Source organism: Octopus sinensis, linkage group LG14, assembly GCF_006345805.1.
Source record: "Octopus sinensis linkage group LG14, ASM634580v1, whole genome shotgun sequence".
NCBI classification, from domain to species: domain Eukaryota; kingdom Metazoa; phylum Mollusca; class Cephalopoda; order Octopoda; family Octopodidae; genus Octopus; species Octopus sinensis.
This window is the reverse complement of record NC_043010.1, coordinates 53,999,092-54,019,091: the sequence shown is the minus strand read 5'-3', so window position 1 is coordinate 54,019,091 and position 20,000 is coordinate 53,999,092. Positions and strand designations below refer to the sequence as shown.

At 33.8% G+C, this 20,000-nt stretch overlaps 2 long non-coding RNA genes across 2 annotated transcripts in view; both read left to right on the top strand.

Annotated features, from left to right (window-relative positions):
- The window catches only part of LOC118766141, a 29,630-nt gene that overhangs the window by 4,992 nt on the left and 4,638 nt on the right, over positions 1 to 20,000 (top strand). Inside the window, exon 3 of the long non-coding RNA XR_005002052.1 lies at positions 11,257 to 11,260. This is a non-coding gene — a long non-coding RNA (uncharacterized LOC118766141). The remainder of the gene's footprint in view (positions 1 to 11,256; positions 11,261 to 20,000) is intronic.
- On the top strand, positions 6,707 to 9,592 carry LOC118766012. The gene is made up of 3 exons (XR_005001938.1): positions 6,707 to 6,852; positions 7,878 to 7,880; positions 9,582 to 9,592. It is a non-coding gene; the product is annotated as an uncharacterized LOC118766012 (long non-coding RNA).

Sequence of the window (20,000 nt, the reverse complement as noted above, 5' to 3'; positions counted from 1 at the left end):
AAGAAAGCAAGAAGGAAACAAAAAGATGGATGGATACATAGATATATAGATAGAACCATCAAAATGTTATGAAACTGACTGAGGTTAAAAGAATATTTATTTGCTAAGTATTTTGATAAATTGAAGTTAAAGTAACTTAACTAACGAATAATTATAGACTCATCTGCTAGTTTTGTTATTATTGATAAATTCTCTTCTGAGCTGTTTTGAAATTCAAAAAACTATCAGTTCTGCTATGTGTATGTTTGGTTTCAAATCGATCACGATATAGGTAGGCCTTTACCGTTCAAAGAATCAGCATATATGTCTCTTTGCGTCAATGCGTCAATCTCTTTTTCCGGCTGTCCAGAATGATTTATAATTTTTATGTTTTTTATATCTAGTTATTATTTTCTTTTTACTTTTCTATTTGCTTTCGTTTTTATTTTCGATTTGCTTTTTTTTTAATATAATCATAGAGTGATTTAGACGGACAGGCAGAGAAACAAATCGAAATAAAGACAAACTGACAGATGGAAAGAGAGAAAGAAAGAAAGAAAGAAAGAAAGAAAGAAAGAAAGAAAGAACGATAGATAGATAAATATGTGGGTAGAAAATAGATAGATAGATTGATAAATAGATAGATAGAAGATAGATAGATAGATAGATAGATAGATAGATAGATAGATAGATAGATAGATAGATAGATAGATAGATAGACAGACAGATAAATAGGTAGGTAGGAAGATAGCTAGCTAGCTAGATAGATGTACAGATAGATAGATAGATAGATAGATAGATAGATAGATAGATAGATAGATAGATAGATAGATAGATAGATAGATAGATAGATAGATAGATAGATAGATAGATAGATATTATTTACAGTCCGCTATCATGATTTACAAGATCTTCGCCGACATTTAATATGTTTAACAAATTAACTGCTTGACCTTACCTTGTGATTCTAGCATACAGACCATTCGGGTTCATACAATTTCCCAAAGGACATTCAGTCGTTTCTTCTAAGTATGAGAGATCAACATCGACCCGGTACATAATGTTTCACACTTCAACATGTTTCTACCTCTGCTCTTCTTTCCAGCATTATCTACTATATTTCACCATAACATACTTTCTGTTTCACCATTCGGGCTGTTTGATACTATGGCCTTAATGAGTGTGATTCTTTCAATCTTCGTCATTGTAGCAGCAGTATTCTTGTTAGTGACATAGATTGATGCTCTCTGAGACCTATGTGTTTGGCACTGTAGAAGACATTGCGTCTCACACTGGATCTACAATGTATTGGTGTGACTCTCTGTCGTGTAACATATTTAGAAAGTTTATCCACGCGTAGTCAAATACTATGGCATCATCACTCGCGTCTTGGCGACGAACGAGTACATCATTGCAAACTCACACTTTATGCTCAGTAGGCTTGCAGAATTCGCGCGGAAAAACACTTCGTTCTTTGTCTTCTAGAAGAAAAAGGATTGCTGCTTATCTTTAAACGAAGAATTCGATTAAATTGAGTATGGTGAATCATCCTTAATAGGGTATATAATGCTGAAAATTAATATCTCAACATTTAGTCAAAATGGTTTTTCGGCACATATTTACATATATATAACAGAACAATGCAGCATTTGTGTGGCATCTAAATGTGTATAAATGTGTGTACATATATTTGCTATACAGTCCTTCTTGCCTTGTTATTCACCTTGTCCTGTCTTTTGCTGTTTATATTTTGTACTGTCGTTACTGTCCTGTTTTTGTTACCATTTTACCCCTCCGCAAAAAGATCTCGAATTTTATTTAATTTGCTTTTCGCGGGAAGGAAGTTTCTATCGAAGATGCGTATCGCCTTCACCTTTGAAATGCAGAGTAGATGAAACCATGGCGACTGAAGAAGGGGAATTGTCCTTGTGTTATTTGTCCTGTACTTTATTTCTTTGTTGTTTAAGAAAAATGTCCAGTTCCTTGGTTTTTTGTTTATGTTTTCGTTTCTCATTGTGTTCGACGTTTTATTTTCTTTTGGTGTCCTGTACCCATATATGCGTGTATATATACATGTAGAGGTAGGTACGTACATATATGTATGTTTATATATATATATATTATATATATATATATATATATTATATATATATATATATATATATATATATATATATATATTGTCGCTGAAGAGGTAATAGATGCGTGACGAAAGATTTACGGACAAGGGACATGGGTAAGAGTAACAACAGTAATAACCGAGTGAAGAAAGAATATATAATCCATGTGTTTATTTGGCAAAAAATGACCAGTCCTAAATACAATATATACATATATATATATATATATATATATATATATATATATATATATATATATATATGAATATATATACATATATATGTACATGAATAGAATACACGCACTCACATTCACTCGCACACATACACACATGCACGCACAATCGCCCATATATGCACAGTGACAAACATATATACACCGATATATAAAATGTACTTTCACTTCCTGAAAGGTTCACTAAAAATAAACTCTTTCCCCCTAAGTGTCAATATCATATAATGGCCCCAATGGTCAATATCATATAATGAATCCAGGTGTTATACTTGAGACCTTGCGAGTTTTATGCGGGAATGTTGTACTAAAATTCGGGAGTGGATAGCGTAACGTGTACGTTTCGACAATAGTTCAGCCTCAAATAATATAGATTCTCCATAAGAGAGAAAAATTACGAATAACCATTAAGAAAAGCTCTGAGGTAGTTATGCTCATTTAAACCTGTATATTGTTTTTTTAAATTTAACTAGTTGTGGTTAACGAACTATCCTAGATGAGGTAGATGATATGAGGAGATATAAAATGCCTTAAGCTTTGAATCTAAGCAGGTGTGTCATCATCGCTATCAAACTGATACCAACACCATGTAACGATTTCAGAATGTCAGTGATTCTTTCATTTCAAATTGATATCAGTTAAGTCACTAATACAGAAAACGCATTTTTGTTTTCCGATCATGTATGGCCTAAAACGTTCTGCAATGCTTCATAAAATGTCATGTAGTGTCTACTAATACCCTTTGAGTTGCAGACGTTATGGGTGAGCTTTGTACTTCGGAATTCGTTGGTGGGGGAAGTATAAAGAACATTGGTGTGGGGCGTATCTCTCTTTAAATCAAATTTCTCACATCCCAATGTTTTTCTGGTTCCCTTATTTGTCGGACGGAGCAGACATCCGTTTCAAACATGACTGCGCTAACCAACGTGTCTGGTCTAGTGGTTATGTATTTTGCGTTCTTGCTGTTTCAAGTCTGCAAGTTCCATCTTGGATGGTGTACGAGAAATGGTCTCTTTTTATATCATCGATGCAGCTGTAGGAAACATTCAGAAAACATCCTTTGAATATTTTCTTATACTTAGAATGTTAATCGACTAAGTGTACCAAGAATTTGACATCTTTATCCAAACATTCAAGGCAAAATGGGCTGTAAACCATATAACATTCCTACATCTAATTTCTAGGCTTTTTTGAAGCCAATGTGTACGATGTTTTACCTATAACATAAGAAAATTTATGAACCCGATGATTCAAATGGAGTGAATAAAGTTTGCAAGTTGATTTTAGATTTTCAAAAAAACATATTACAGTACACAAAAATCATATTCTAAAAATTGACGCAATAAATTATATTTTCCCTTAACCAAAGGCTTCAAACTATGCTGATATGCAGCGAAACTGAAAGGCTATATGAAAGCTTATGGTTGAGAGGTCGGAAATGTCATGGAGAATGAATGTTCTCACAGAGACGGCAATTATTTGTGAACATTCAGCACTCACTACATATACATATATATATATATATATATATATATATATATATATATATATATATATATATATATATGTGCGTATATATATATATATATATATATATTATATATATATATATATGTGCGTATATATATATATATATATACATGACAGGTAAACCTACTCGCTAAAACATCACAAAGAATATAGGAAGAAAACCTAATCACTAAGAAAGACGGTGCCACGTGACCTCAGCTTCTGGCTGTAGTAATAAGAAAATGGAAACGATATATGTGTTTGTATGTGTGTGTATTCGTTTACAATTACATATGTATGTGCCTATATATATATATATATATATGAATTACATACTCACACATGCCTACAGCGATTTTCTATGTATATGTAGGTAGACGTAATCTCTTTCATGTATATTTATGCACTCATACATGAAGTTATACCGTAGATATATCTACACGTGAAAGAAAAAAAAACAATGGAAAACACTTATGTAGGAATAGATGTATATCCCATACTATGAAATATAGAATTTAAAGACAATTAACTCCCACTTTCTACCGAGACTCAATATTACATTATCCCTGTTATTAAATTTCATTCTTGATGTTTTAATACTTTTTATAAATTCCATTGCTTATAGTTTCCTTTTACGCATGATCAAGCAGAAAAAATAGTTATACAGTTATGTGTTTTCTTTCTTCTCAATAAATAACCTTGCTTCAGAATTTTATATAGTTTGGTCTAAAATTTGTTGATTAATAACATAAAATATGATAATGTCGATGGCAGTCGTGAATGTTATAAAATTTGGTAGTTTAACTCTTATATTAGCTATAAAATATGGGTGATATTTTGAATGCACTTACACGAATTAGCAACTACAATGCGTTATACAATACAGAAAGATAATGAAACTCGACAAAGAATCATTCATGATCAACATCCACAAACTCTACAGAAAATTATACGATTAATAACGGAAGTAATAAATAGAATCTTGATGTTAAACTATAAATGAATTAGAATATTCACAAAGGAAACTTTAAACTTTTGACTTTCGATCAAAATTCAGAATTCCGGCTGTAACTCGAATCTCAGGCGCATTGCTTTTTATAAAGAGGGAGAAACATACGGCAACATGACTTCATAATAAAATTGTGTCTAGTTGGTTTATAAATATTTATGTGACTTTATGAATTTTATTGCTAAAGAATTGCGAAATTGCTACGAATATTGTTTAAATAAATCTTATGAAAATTACTAAATCTCAAAAATATATATAAATGGAATAAAACACAGACATTCACACATGTACACATATATAGATATATATTCCTATGCATGCATAGGTATGTACATATGTGTGTAATGGCGAAAGTTTGTGTAATGTATATGTGCGTAATGGCGGAAGTTTGTACGAGTACGTGTGTTTGCGTGATCTTTTATTCGTCTATTCAGTTTTTTAAGTTCAGCACATCCACAGCGGAAATGTTGGCAAACTGATTAAAATTTTGTAGTTGATTATAACTATTCCGTTGCACATTATAATTTGCTATATATTTTCCCTTCATTTATTCTCCCAAAAATTAAATGTTGGGACGTAAATGGAAATGATGTAACAAAAACAACGATATTGAATATTTTGGATGGTGTAAACAGAATCACGGTCATCATGAGTGCAGATGCATAATTAAATTACGCTCACAGGGAGACACGTACAGACACAGAAAACATACGCAACCCCGCACACTAACGCATGTAAATAAACAGATATATGTGCATGTATTTATTGGTTGAAACGTTAGCACACCGGGCGAAATGCTTAGCAGTATTTCGTCTGCCATTACGTTCTGAGTTCAAATTCCGCCGAGGTCGCCTTTGCTTTTCATCCTTTCGGGTTGATGAAATAAGTACCAGTTACGCACTGGAGTCGATATAATCGACTTAATCCGTTTGTCTGTCCTTGTTTGTCTTCTCTGAGTTTAGCCCCTTGTGGGTAGTATAGAAATTGGTATTTCGTCTGTCTTTACGTTCTGAGTTCACATTCCGCCGAGGTCGACTTTGCTTTTCATCCATTCGGGGTCGATTAAATAAGTACCAGTAACGCACTGGGTTCGATATAATCGACTTAATCCGTTTGTCTGTCCTTCTTTGACCCTTGTGGGTAGTAAAGAAATAAGTATTTCATCTGTTTGTAGGTTCTAAGTTCAAATTCTGCCGAGGTCGACTTTGCCTTTCATCCTTTCGGGGTCGATAAATTAAGTACCAGTAACGTACTGGAGTCGTTCTAATTGAGTGGTCCCCTCCCCCAAAGTTTCGTGTCTTGTGCCAAGAGTAGAAAAGATTTATAGAAAGGCGTTTCTCAAACCAATACTTACTTGTCGAGATTCATAGCTTTTTGTACTTCGATATATAATTTTTCAAACAAATACAAAAGTATTTTTTCAAGTTTTCTCGAATATGTATGATATTCTCATGACCTCAACAACATAGTTGTGTTTGTGTACCTATGTACATACACATGTGTGTGCGTCTGTGTGTGTATAGATACGTATACCTGTGTTTGTGCATACAGCGGCAGGCTTCTACTAACTTTTCTGTATGGGCACAGGTGTGGCTGTGTGGTAAGTAGCTTGCTTAGAATCCACATGGTTCTAGGTTCAGTTCTATTGCGTGGCACCTGGGGCAAGTGTCTTCTACTATAGCCTCAGGCCGACGGAAACCTTTTGATTGGATTTGGTAGACGGAAACTGAAAGAAGTCCGTCGTATATATATATGTATATATAAATATATGTATGTGTGTGTATATGTTTGTGTGTCTGTGTTTGTCCTCCCAACATCACTTGACAATCGATGCTGGTGTGTTTACGTCCACGTGACTTAGCGGTTCGGCAAAACTGGAGCGGATAGTATAAGTACTAGGCTTACAAAGAATAAGTCCTGGGGTCGATTTGATCGACTAAATGCGGTGCTCCAGCATGGCCACAGTCACATGACTGAAACTCGTCAAAGTGTAAAAGAGTACAGTGCAAGTGACATTTACAACAATCTGCATGTGTCTAGGCGTGTGTCTGTGAGTTTATATGTTAGTTAATTTGTTTTCTCCATGTCTATCTCCAAGTGTTAGAGGGGTTGTGGGAAAATGTATGGCATTAAGTGTGTGGCGAAGGGCCTTATTTTCGAGTTGGAGGCCCTAATTTACGAGTTCTTTTACAGGGTTTAAAACACCCGAAGGCCTGCTACGCTGTGTAAATGTGAGTGGGAGAATATCTCTATATATAAAACTCAACTTTTGTGTCTGTGTGTGTATCTGTGTGTGTGTGTCTGTGTGTTTAACTTCCCGGCACATCTCCGCCTAGCCAACAACTCGTAGAGCCACCTAAAATGGGTCACTTAAAGTTTAGGCGAATGAAAATTGAACCGCGCTATTTCTGTTCCGAAATTCATCTCGCAAGTGCAAAAATCGATAATGTGTTTGTTTAGGCCTTATCCCATGCATTGAACAGTGAACTTTACTCAGTCAGATGTTTGACGTGAACTGTGTCCACCACGCGTGCAAACATGCGTAAATTGCGTGAAAAATAAAAAAATCAAGATATATAAACGAATCGCCGTAAACATTGTAGAAACTTGGCAAAGAAATGAATTTTCGGGATGTAGACTGGAGGGCTTTTCGTATTAATCGTTTGGACTTTGTGAAAACATACCAATTGTTTTCATAACACTTTTAACGCTTTGAATTAAATGTGACCATTTTGCAAAGCCGGGCAATACTGCTAGTCTTCAATAAAATCATAATTAACTGGTTGTCCTGCATTTTTTTTACATAGAGCACAGCTCTATATAAAACCAACAAATTCTCAATACTGAAAACCAACAAATTCTCAATAACCCCCTCGCATCTCTGTGTATTTATTTGTTCTATTTATGCGCCTTTTTCAAGCCTAGCCAGGTTCATGTGACCCGCTTCCCAGTTTATGTGGCGTATGTGTTCCCTCCAGCTGGACGGGACGCCAGTCTATCGCAATGTTACTCAAGAAACAAGAAAGAGAGAGTGAGAGAAAGTTGGGTCGAAAGAGTACAACAGGGGTCGCCACCACACTCTGTCGGAGCCTCTTGGAGCTTTATGTGTTTTTGCTCAATGTACACACACAACGCCCGACCTGGGAATCGAAACCGCGATACTCCGACCGCGATCCTGCTGCCCTAACCACTGGACCATTGCGTCTCCACACCTCTGTGTATATATTTAAGCATGCTTCTGTGCGTAGTTTTGTGTACCTCCAGATGTGTTTCATATCTATGTATATTTTCATTTGAATTGAAACCGTAAATGTTATACATGGTTACAAAGAGACCGAGATAAATTGAGAGAGAGAGAGATACAGAGAAAGAGAGAGAGAGAAATAGAGAGAAAGAAAGAGAGAGAAAGACAGAAATTAAGTTATGGCAGAAACTTTTCATAGGGGAGGGACATATATATGTTATTAATTTTCATTCCTTGATGTTTTAATTTCTTTAATTTAAATTTTGCTTTATATACGACTGTTTCGCGTGATCAAGCAGATAAATAAAATAATTACTCTTATATGCTATTCTAACAACTGAATAAGCAAATAACACAGTTTCTGCGTTTATCTGTTGAGAATATTATACGCATGGAAATAGGAAACTACTCCTATTTAGATTAACAGGAAATAATTTCGTGTTATCTACTCGCATCATTGCAATACGTATGCATGTATGCATGTATGTATGTAATATTTTTATGTATGTGAGTGTGTGTGCGCATCACATTTCTGTGTGTACGTGTAAATGTGTATATATGTATATGTTTGTTTCCTATATAATAAAATAACAGATCAATGAATTACATTTAACATGGGAAACTTCAAACGTCCATCTTCTCAAATTAATATATTCATATATATATATATATATATATATATATGTATATGTATATATATGTGTGTGTGTATAAGTACATGTATACCCATACACACATATATATATAATATATATGATGCATATATATGTATATATATATGTATATCTATATATATATATATATATATATATATATATATATATACATATATGTATATATATACATGTATATATACATATATATATGTATGTGTGTATGTATATATTATATATGTATATATATATATTAATATTATATATATATATATATATATATATATATATATATATATATATATATAATATATATATATATATAAATACGTACATACCGACATACATTTGTAGTCCCCAAACATAATGGACGTTGTCGCCAAAAGCAGAATGATTCCTTGTTATTACCGTCATCATCATCACCATTATCGTTTAAATTATTGTCTTTTTCTTTGAACTGACGTGTCAGACACAGCTTCGAGGAAGATTTAGATTTACCGCATACTTAATGAAAAAAGTGTTTGATTGTCTCTTTGTGAGTTGTTTTTTTGTAATTTGTAATTTGTCAATAGGTTTTGGCACAGTTGAGTGTCAAGTTCGTATAGCCTGAGGTATAAAAATATTGTTTGTTCTGGGAACTATTTTTTTTTTTTTGTATTTTACATTTAGTAAACATTCGTTTCAAAATGTCTTTCTCTTCTTGAGTCGCGATGAGACTTGCAAGCCACCAGCGAGGTGGCATCAATCAAAATTTCAAAGACATAGCTTTTATAAATCATAACACCCACTTTGCAAATCACAGTTGTACAAAATAATCGCATTAAAAACAATGCAGGTATTTGTACTTTAAAAATATACATGGAAAAATATAGAACAATTTCAAAAACCAACCTATTTGTACACACAGTTTCTCGCATTGTAAGACAGGAAAGGCAATAACAACGTTTTTAATACAGAAGGAGCCAGACAGAATTTGTTATGCATGTATGAGTTTCAACAACCTAAAATGAAAAATATACTGATTTAAAAACTAATTTTAAATTTTTCGTAGTTAACGAGGTGCTTCTACACTAAGTGCTGTCTCAGAGCTTGTGTGATTTCCATTCTCTGTTATGTCAATACGTAAGACTTTATCAAATTAAGAGCAAGGGCAACGATGACATATAGCCATGCCTCTTGAAATCAGGGAATGTGTCAATGAGCCGACAGAGGTGTAGTTAGAAAAGGGTTAGACGATATCAGGAAGGTTTACAATGACCAGGGCTGAGTATATGGCAAATGTACCTGACTGAGGGCAAGTCACGTATCTGCAGTAGAGGATCAACAGATTAACAGCGCAGATAGCACACGGGAGAGCAGGCGATAGGGTTGGATTTCTTATGCAGTTACAAGTACTGCTGACGTTCATCAAAAATCTATACCTCATTGAAAACATTTTAAATATTATGAATACTGAAATAAGTACAGAGTTTCGTGGTTGGAAAACCCTGTATGCAACAAGCTAAAAGCAAATAACGTAATGCATTATATATATATATATATATATAATATATATATATATATTATATTATATCTATATATATATATCTATATATATGTATGTGTATGTATATATATGCATGTATGTATGTATATATATATGTATTATGTAAATAGGTAATATATAGCTAGATAGGTAGGTATGCAGTTAAGTAGTTAGGTATATAATACATATGTTTGATGTATGTGTGTAAAGAGATATATGCGAGTGCGTATGTATTTCACACCCCCATTGATTTTTTTGTGCATACACACATATATATTCAATATTGTTATATGCGTGTGTATACATATATATATATGTGTGTGTGTATATATATATATTTTTATATATGTATTAATATATATGTGTGCATATATATATGTATATAATATATATATATGTATATATATATATATATGTATATATATTATATATGTATGTATATATATATATATATATGTATATATATGTATATATATATATGTAATATATATATATATATACATATATATATATATATATATTATATATCGTATATATATACATCCATATATATATATATATATATATTATATGTATGTATATTATATATATATATATATGTATATTATACCTTATATATATGGTATATTATATATACATACATATATATATATATATAATGGTGTGTGTATGTGTGTGTGTGTGTGTGTGTGGTTGGTGTGTGGAGGCGCAATGGCCCAGTGGTTAGGACAGCGGACTTGCGGTCGTAGGATTGCGGTTTCGATTCCCAGACCTGGCGTTGTGAGTGTTTATTGAGCAAAAACACCTAAAGCGCCACGAGTCTCCTGCAGGGGGTGGTGGCGATCCCTGCTGTATTCTTTCGCCACAACTTTCTCTCACTCTTTCTTCTGTTGGCTTGCTCGCTTAGCCAGCGGGGTGGTGTCATTTGAAGGCTAAACCAATGCGCAGCGCCTTGTGACCAGCGATGGGTAGCAACATCTGATAGCCTGGTCGGTCACGGTGATCACGGTGATATATATACATATATATATATATATATATATTTATATATATATATATTATAATATAATATATATCTATATATTATATTGTATATATATATATATATACACATATATGTATATAGATGTACGCACAGAGACAATAGATATATATTCTACTATTAATAGTTTCCTTTGTAACTAACAGAATGAAATATTTATAGTGACCTTGATATTGTAGAAATTATAAAGATAACATGGGACCACTATATTTCAGTGCAACATACATATATAATGTTTATTTAAGTTTGATTTGTGCACTCAATAGAAAACGCATTAACAGCCCCATTGAGTACAGTATAATTACAGCCCGATCTGTTAAAACAAACGGTTTAAAACTATACATGTGTGGCTGTGTGGCAAGTAGCTTGCTTACGAACCACATGGTTCCGTGTTCAGTCACACTGCGTGGCTCCTTGGGTAACTGTCTTCTATTATGGCCTCGAGCCGACCAAAGCCTTGTGAGTGGATTTGGTAGACGGAAACTGAAAGAAGCACATCGTAAATATGTACATATATATATGTATATGTGTATATGTTTGTGTGTCTGTGTTTTTCCCCAAACATTGCTTGACAACCGATACTGGTGTAGAGACCGACGGAATAAGAACTAGACTTACAAAGAATAAGTCTGGGGGTCGATTTGCTCGACTAAAGGCGGTGCTCCAGCATAGCCACAGTCAAATAATTGAAACAAGTAAAAGGGTAAAGAGTACATACGCACGCACGCACACACAAGTGCACCCACACACCATCTCACACTTGCAAACTCACACCCGCATAGACTCAAACCCCCATGCATACAGACACACACACTCACACACACACACACATACGCACACCTTGCTGTCGTCGTTAGAATTGTCATCGAGTCTGTGTACTGGCAGAATCGTTATAGCCTTCGAGCAAAATGCTTAGCGGCATTTCATCCGTTTGCACGTTCCGCGTTCAAATACAACCGAAGTCGACTTAACATTTCCATCCTTCCGGTTTTGATAAAATAAGCATCAACTCAACACTAGGGTCCTTGTAATCAATATAACCCCACCACCCATCATCCCCCAAAATTCCTAGCTTTGTGCCAAAATTTGCATTTCCATTATTACTAATAGTATGACTACTACTACTATTATTATTGCTGATATATTTTCTGTTGTTTTTGTTACAGTTGTCTTTGTCACTATTTAATTAGAGAAACTGGTCGTTGAAATATTAACTTTAAGGATTCAAAGGCGGCGATCTGGCAGAAACGTTAGCACGCCGGGTGAAATGCTCAGAGGTATTTCGTCTGCCGCTACGTCCAGCGTTCAAATTCCGCCGAGGCCGACTTTGCCTTTCATTCTTTCGGAGTCGATAAAATAAGTACCAGTTACGCATTGGGGTCGATGTAATTGACTTAATCCGTTTGTCTGTCCTTGCGTGTCCTCTCTGTGTGTAGCCCTTTGTGGGTAGTAAAGAAATAAATATCAACTTCAAGGATTCAATTAATCGCTTTATTTAGTTACATTCTAACTTGCATTCCTAATTAATAAAATAAATACCAGTCATGAATTCAGGTCCATTTGATCGATATAACAACTCAGTAAAAACGAAAAGACAAAAAATATTCCTCGTTTAGGACTTTGAATGTAATAAATCATTTTATTGATCTTTAACTTGACTATACATACGTCAATTTACGTGAGAGATCAATGAGCTTGTTTGGCATTTATGATTTTGACAAGAGTATTGACAACGTTACGAAAATCAATGTCGAAACAAACCTTGGATTTTCTGTAAATATTCTTTGTATAATACTTTCCCCAACTAAACATGTCTTTGTGAGAAAGATCTAAAATCAATTACTTTCCTGAAATATTCAATCAGAGCTACCGTTATAAACATGATTTAACATTACTTGTACTTTATTGATCATTCCCGTTCCACAGTGACGTCTTCTACAGAAGAATATATATAAGAAGCGCACTTCTGCAGTGTGTGTGTGCGTGTATATATATATAAATATATATATATGCATGCATGAATCTACGTGTGTATGTATATATATATATATATATATATATATATAGATAATATATATATATATATATATATAGTAATATATATAATATATATAAATATATACATACATATATATACATATATATATACGTAATATATATATATTTTTTTTAGTTTCAGCTCAGAGCTGCGGCCATGCTGATGCAACCGCCGTTGTGTATATTACATATGTATTTATATGTGTATATTACATATGTATTTATATGCGTACATATACATATATATACATTTGTATTTATATGTGTGCATATAAACATATATATATACATACACACACACACACACACACACACACACACACACACACACACACACATATATATATATATATATATATATATATATAAAATAAAGGATAAATAACTGTACGTGAAGCTTATGTTTTCACTAACCTCTGTTGACTTCTTTTGTTAGGAGTTAGTCAAAACTGCTAGAATTTTTTTTTCTATTTTTCGAATAAACACTTCCCAACAAACACTTCCAGCATAAATAATTCGTAGCTTACCCTATTTCGTGCTACTTTCACTCCTTGTATATTAATGAAAACAGAAGCCATTAATGATGATATTGAATTGAGAATTCGCTTATAGTTGCTAGTATTTTGTAGTTGTTTTTGGTTGAAGTTGTCTATATTGAGAAACAGGATCTCTGTTACCGACACACCACTTCAAATTTTCCCATGCATGTATTGCTTCATGTGTTGTTTCCATTTTAATGCAGGAGAGCATATTAGATATAGAAGTTGCTGTTATTTCTAGCGAGTTGATTAACCGTATAGAGGCGTCAATGTTATTATTCGGCAGTTTTAATGACATTTATTACTGCTTCGATGCATATTCTTTCCGGAGGTGTTGCTTCTTCTCATCGACTTCATTCTAGCATGGTTGGATGCGAGATTCTGGGCCGTTATGTTTCATCCTAGAGTTACCACAATCTCTCACACTTCGTTCGCAACCCCTGTAATTCCTGCGACATATGTATACATTAATCAAGTCTACGGAGTTCTGGGTATTCCTAAAGGGTTATATTGTCCTATCGGTCTTGCTCGCATTTCTGAAGTCTTCCAGGGTCCCACAACTACAATTACAGATGCTAATCGTTTACTATTTCCTTCTACATTCCCTGAGGAATCATTTAAATTTGGAATACGAGATATATTTCATCTTTTCAGTATAACATGTTTTTGAAATGGGTCATTATATAACATCTTGCATTATTATAAGCGGAAAATGTTAGAGAACTAATTAAACTATTTTAAACTAGACCTTTATTAATATATAAAGAAAGTTCCACTATTTATAGACTTAGTGGGGGATTGTATTGGGTGTATAAGAGGGGTTATCTGATTTGGATTATAGGTCTAACATTACGAAATAAAGAAAATAAAGTAATTAGGTTAAGAGCTATGATCGACTTCTCGAAACACCTGTATGTGTTATACAGCATAAAATACCAATTACGATTCCTAACTTTTTAATGATACATGCATCTGTGTGTGTGTGTGTATGTGTGTGTGTGTAATTAATAGTATTTTCATCTGTCTGTCAGAAGCAAAATAGTAGTGGTAGTAGTAGTAGTAGTAGTAGTAGTAGTAGTAGTAGTGGGTGGTGGTGGTGGTGGTGGTGGTGGTGGTGGTGATGGTGGCAGTACTAGTAGTAGTAGTAGTAGCAGCAGCAGCAGTAGTAATTTCTGATTTTCAATGACTGATGAAGAATTACAAGAACAAAATATTATTAGAAAGAAAATTAGTTTCATTTATTCTCCTTTCTAAATCAAAACAAAGATGACGCTATTTCCATACAAATAATACCATTGTGGTTTTACCTATTGAAAGAGTTAAACAGATTATATTAGCTCGCATTTATTAACATAAAGAGATATTTAGCAGCTACTTTGGTTGCTCAATCAATTCTTTAAATCGTTAGAAAAGATATCAAGCTTCTATGCAAAGAAATCTATTGTAACTCTTTCAATATGTAAGTGCTAACACCATTATTTTTCATTTTAAAGCCAACATTAATGTTACCTATATCTCTAAAACAGTCCTTGGACGAAAATTGTATGCACATTTTATTTTGACGGTTACTGGTTGTCAAACCGGGGCGAGGATTGAGCTGAAAATTGGCAGGGATACTAAATACGTGGTGAGGATGAGACCCGCGATGGTTAAAATTCGCAAGCTATAAAGATGTGGTTGCGATGGCAAAAAGTGTAATTTTTTATCGATTCAAGGTTTGTGCGATTGACTTTTAATGCCCAGCGGCATGCACTTCAGGCTGTTGTGCTTAATCTATATATATAAAAGAGGTTTTGGGTCAAAATTATGTGCACATTTTGCTACGTCAGAGATTGGAAGCCTGACAAGTGGTCGGATCGAGCTGAAAATAGAAGGCGTGATGGGGCAGAGTGTTGAGTAGGTTAAAACTCGTCAACTGAAAAGGTGCGGTTGCTATGGTGAGAAGAGTGATTTTTTTCGATTCAAGGGAGCTCTAAGACCCTCCAGATTGGCGCGATTGGCATCTAATCTATATATATATATGTGTATATACATATATACATATATATATATGTATATACATACATACATACATACATACATACATACATACATACATACATACATACATACATACATACATATACTTAACTACATGCAATAATTTCAGTGTGATAGCGCTTGAATCAAACTTTGGGTGCATCCAAAAGTTTGAGGGAAATTCTGGGGGTTCATAATTCTCGATTGTAATCACATTTTTTCTTTTCTGTTGATAAGGAGGAAAACAAGGGTATCCTCTACAATTTCTCGTAGATAATTACTTGGTTTCTTTCTCGAAGTTAAAGTACTAGCGTCCCTCCTGCAACAGATATACCAAATTAGGCCGTCTGACATGGTGCAAACTTAATTTGGGGCTACTTCACATAGGAGCTAGACGTTCTATTTCTACGAATTGTGAGAAGATGTGGGGATATGTTTATCCTGAAGAGCAGTCAACAAAGATCTGAAATTATGAATAAGTTATCACCTCCACATTTAAACTGTAAAATAAGCATACATGCTGTTTTAGAGCAATGCGCATGTTATATATATAATTTCAGAGTGATAACGCCTGAAGCATATTTGGGTATATGGAAAACGTTGAAAGAAAGGTGCATCGAGAAAAATTAATTGGCTCATAATTTAGTCACCCCCAATTTCATCGAAACTAAATTGCATAGAGAGCCTTACCTACTTTAAAAATTTGTCGATCTGTTCATGCGTGTATATGTGAATGTGTGTGAGAGAGAGAGAGAGAGAGAGAGAGAGGGGAGATAGATGAGGGGAGGGTGTATTGGGATTATGATTTTATTCAAAACTAACTAACGTATAAGGCAGCGAGCCGGCTTAGTTGACTAGCACACTTTTTCCGACTTTACCTTCTGAGTCTTTACATCACATAGGTTCGGGATCGATAAAATAAATACCAGCTGAACTCTGGGATAGAGGTAATTGATGTATCCTCTCCCGCAGCATTGCCGATCTTGATCTATAGTTTAAATTCAATATTATCTTATATAAATGTTGGCTGGGAAATCGATTTCTTCAGCCACGATTTACTTGAAGAGAAAAGAATAGAGCAGAGAAGACGTTTATACAAGAGGCTTCTTAAAACTTCCTGAAAAGTATACTTTCCTATTACGAAATTTTGCAGAGATGCGTTTTTCATTACGATGATTAAAAAAAATTAAAAACTAATTCAATATTTGCTGCAAATAGAGAAATGAGAAATTTATTTCATTTAGTTTTAAGTTGATAAGTACTTTTCGGTGAAAATTAATATTGATTTTATCATTTTGTGTAAGCACCAAGGAATTTGATAGAACTTTAATCATTATTATTGCATTCATGGAATATTTCATAATATTACATATGTTGACAAAACGTATAGATTCATAATTATACGCCATATTACGCTTAACCCGCCTGCGCATGTGCATATGTCTGAGAGTGGAAATACACATATACATGCATACACGCACACACACACACGCACACACACACACGCACACACACACATAAACACACACACAGACACACAGACACAGACACACACACATATATATATATATACTGTTATTATTTCCAGAAACTGATGATATGTCTAGTTCACGCTAGATATGAAACCAGTATGATATATCTCTAAATTTGTTACATTCGACATACAAATATATACATATGAAGACTAGCTGATGGACCCGGCGTTGCTCGTATTTTCCGTCTTGAAGTTAAGCCCACCTCTGACTTGTATTGAAATTTTCTACGTTCCCCGTGCCAATTTACATGCATCTCAAGTGTCATTAAAATCAGATAACAAATATAAATTCACGGCCAAAAATAAAATCTCTATGGGTATTTTCATGCAAAAAGACTACCGATTTTATAAAACCAATGCTCAGGCTAAATTATCGATTTTTCGTCAACCCCATACACTGCTCTCTACTCACTGCCAAGAGCCTCACTCACACACCGATTTTCACCAAAATCAGATAAAAAATGCAAATGCTGCAGGAAAAATAATATCGTTATGGGAATTTCGATTTAAACGCCCGATTGAGCTCACAAAATTCTATGACATATGGGTATTATCGAGTTTTCCAAAAATTCCGAACTTATTTGCGCTTCAGCACATGCGATCTACCTATGTGCTACATATAACGCGGCGAGCTGGCAAAATCGCCGGGCGAAATGCTTAGCGGCATTTCGCCTCTCGCTACGTTCTGAGTTCAAATTATGCCGAGGTTGACTTTGCCTTTCATCCTTTCCGGATCGATAAATGAAGTACCAGCTACGTACTTATTCCGTTTGTCTGTCCTTGTTTTCCCCTCTATGTTTAGCCCCTTGTGGGTAATAAAGAAACAGATATTATGACTGCATCGCAATTACTTTTGCAAGTAATGTACTCTCTCAAAAGGTCATTGTCATTCGGTATTCATGTCTATCTCACACACATCCTCTTTCTCACTCTATATGTGTGTATCTCCTCCCACCTCCCTCAATCTCTCTCAATGTTTCTTGCTGTCTCTCTATCTGGCAGATATTCAAAATAATGGCGGTGTTGGTGATGTCGCTTATCACTAAGACAGCCAACAATTCGTATTTCATGTCTTTCTTATTCCTGTATTTTTCCTGTCCTTTATGAAGTCTAGACACATTACAATGCAACCACGTTAATTAAATATAGTTCGAGCGATGAAAAGAAACGCTAGAAATTTGGTAGATTGAAGAATGGACATCAAGGAATCTCTCGTAGAAAGACAATAATTGAAACCTGGCCATCTCTTAGAAATATTGTATTTCAAGTAGCCCATTGGAATACATCAAATATTATCTAGCAACGAAAGCCAAATAGAGTTATATCAGATCTGAATGGCTTCACCTGCTTTGACATTGGTGTATTATTGTTTAGAAGGTGGTTACGGAAGAAGAAACAGCAACAACAATAATAAAGATAATGACGAGAATGATAACAACAACGACAACAACAACAACAACAACAATAATAATAATAATTACAACAACAACAACAACAATAATAATAATGATTATAATAATAATAATAATAATAATAATAATATTAACAATAACAACAATAATAATAATAATAATAATAATAATAATAATAATAATAATAATAATAATAATGATAATGATAATAATAATAATGATAATGATAATAATAATAATAATAATAATAATAATAATAATAATAATAATGATAATGATAATAAAAAATGCTTTCTAAATGATGTATCAATACCAGCAGATGACAACGTGCCTCTAAAAGAAATGGAGAAACTTTCAAAATACAAAAACATGGAAATAAATGTAACTAGAATGTGGAATCTAAAAACAGAAACAATTCCTATCATAGTAGGTGCATTAGGTATGATAAAACAATATTCTGGCAAATACATAACAAAAACACCAGGACTTACAAACACATATAACATACAGAAAATTGCACTACTAGGCACTGCAGACATTCTACGCAAAACACTTTCAATGCAGTAACCATAAGAGCATCACAGCAAACCACAGCACATACCCAAGGCACACAGAGCTGCGCTCGGTAGTGAAATGAAAGCACGATATAAAAATAAAACTACTGAAGGATAATAATAATAATAATAATAATAATAATAATAATAATAATAATCCTTTCTACTATAGACAAAAGGCTTGACATTTGGGGGTGAGGGCCTAGTCGATTGATCAACTCCAGTACGCAACAGGTACTTAATTTATCGATCCCGAAAGGATGAAATGCAAAGTCGCCCCCTGCGGAATTTGAAACGAGAGCGCAGCGACGGCCGAATTGATGCTAAGCGTTTTACAAGGCATGCTAATTATACTACCAGCTCGCCGTCTCAATAATAATAATAATAATAATAATAATAATATAATAATAATAATAATAATAATAATAATTTATTCTTTTATTAGCCACAAGGGCTCATATACAATAACATTAATTGGCATACAACATACAAGACAAAACAGATCGATACAATGAGTTTTCGCGTGTAGACGATCTAATAACAATAAAAAATTGAATAAATTATGACTCCCAATAAGGGTGGCACTTAAAGG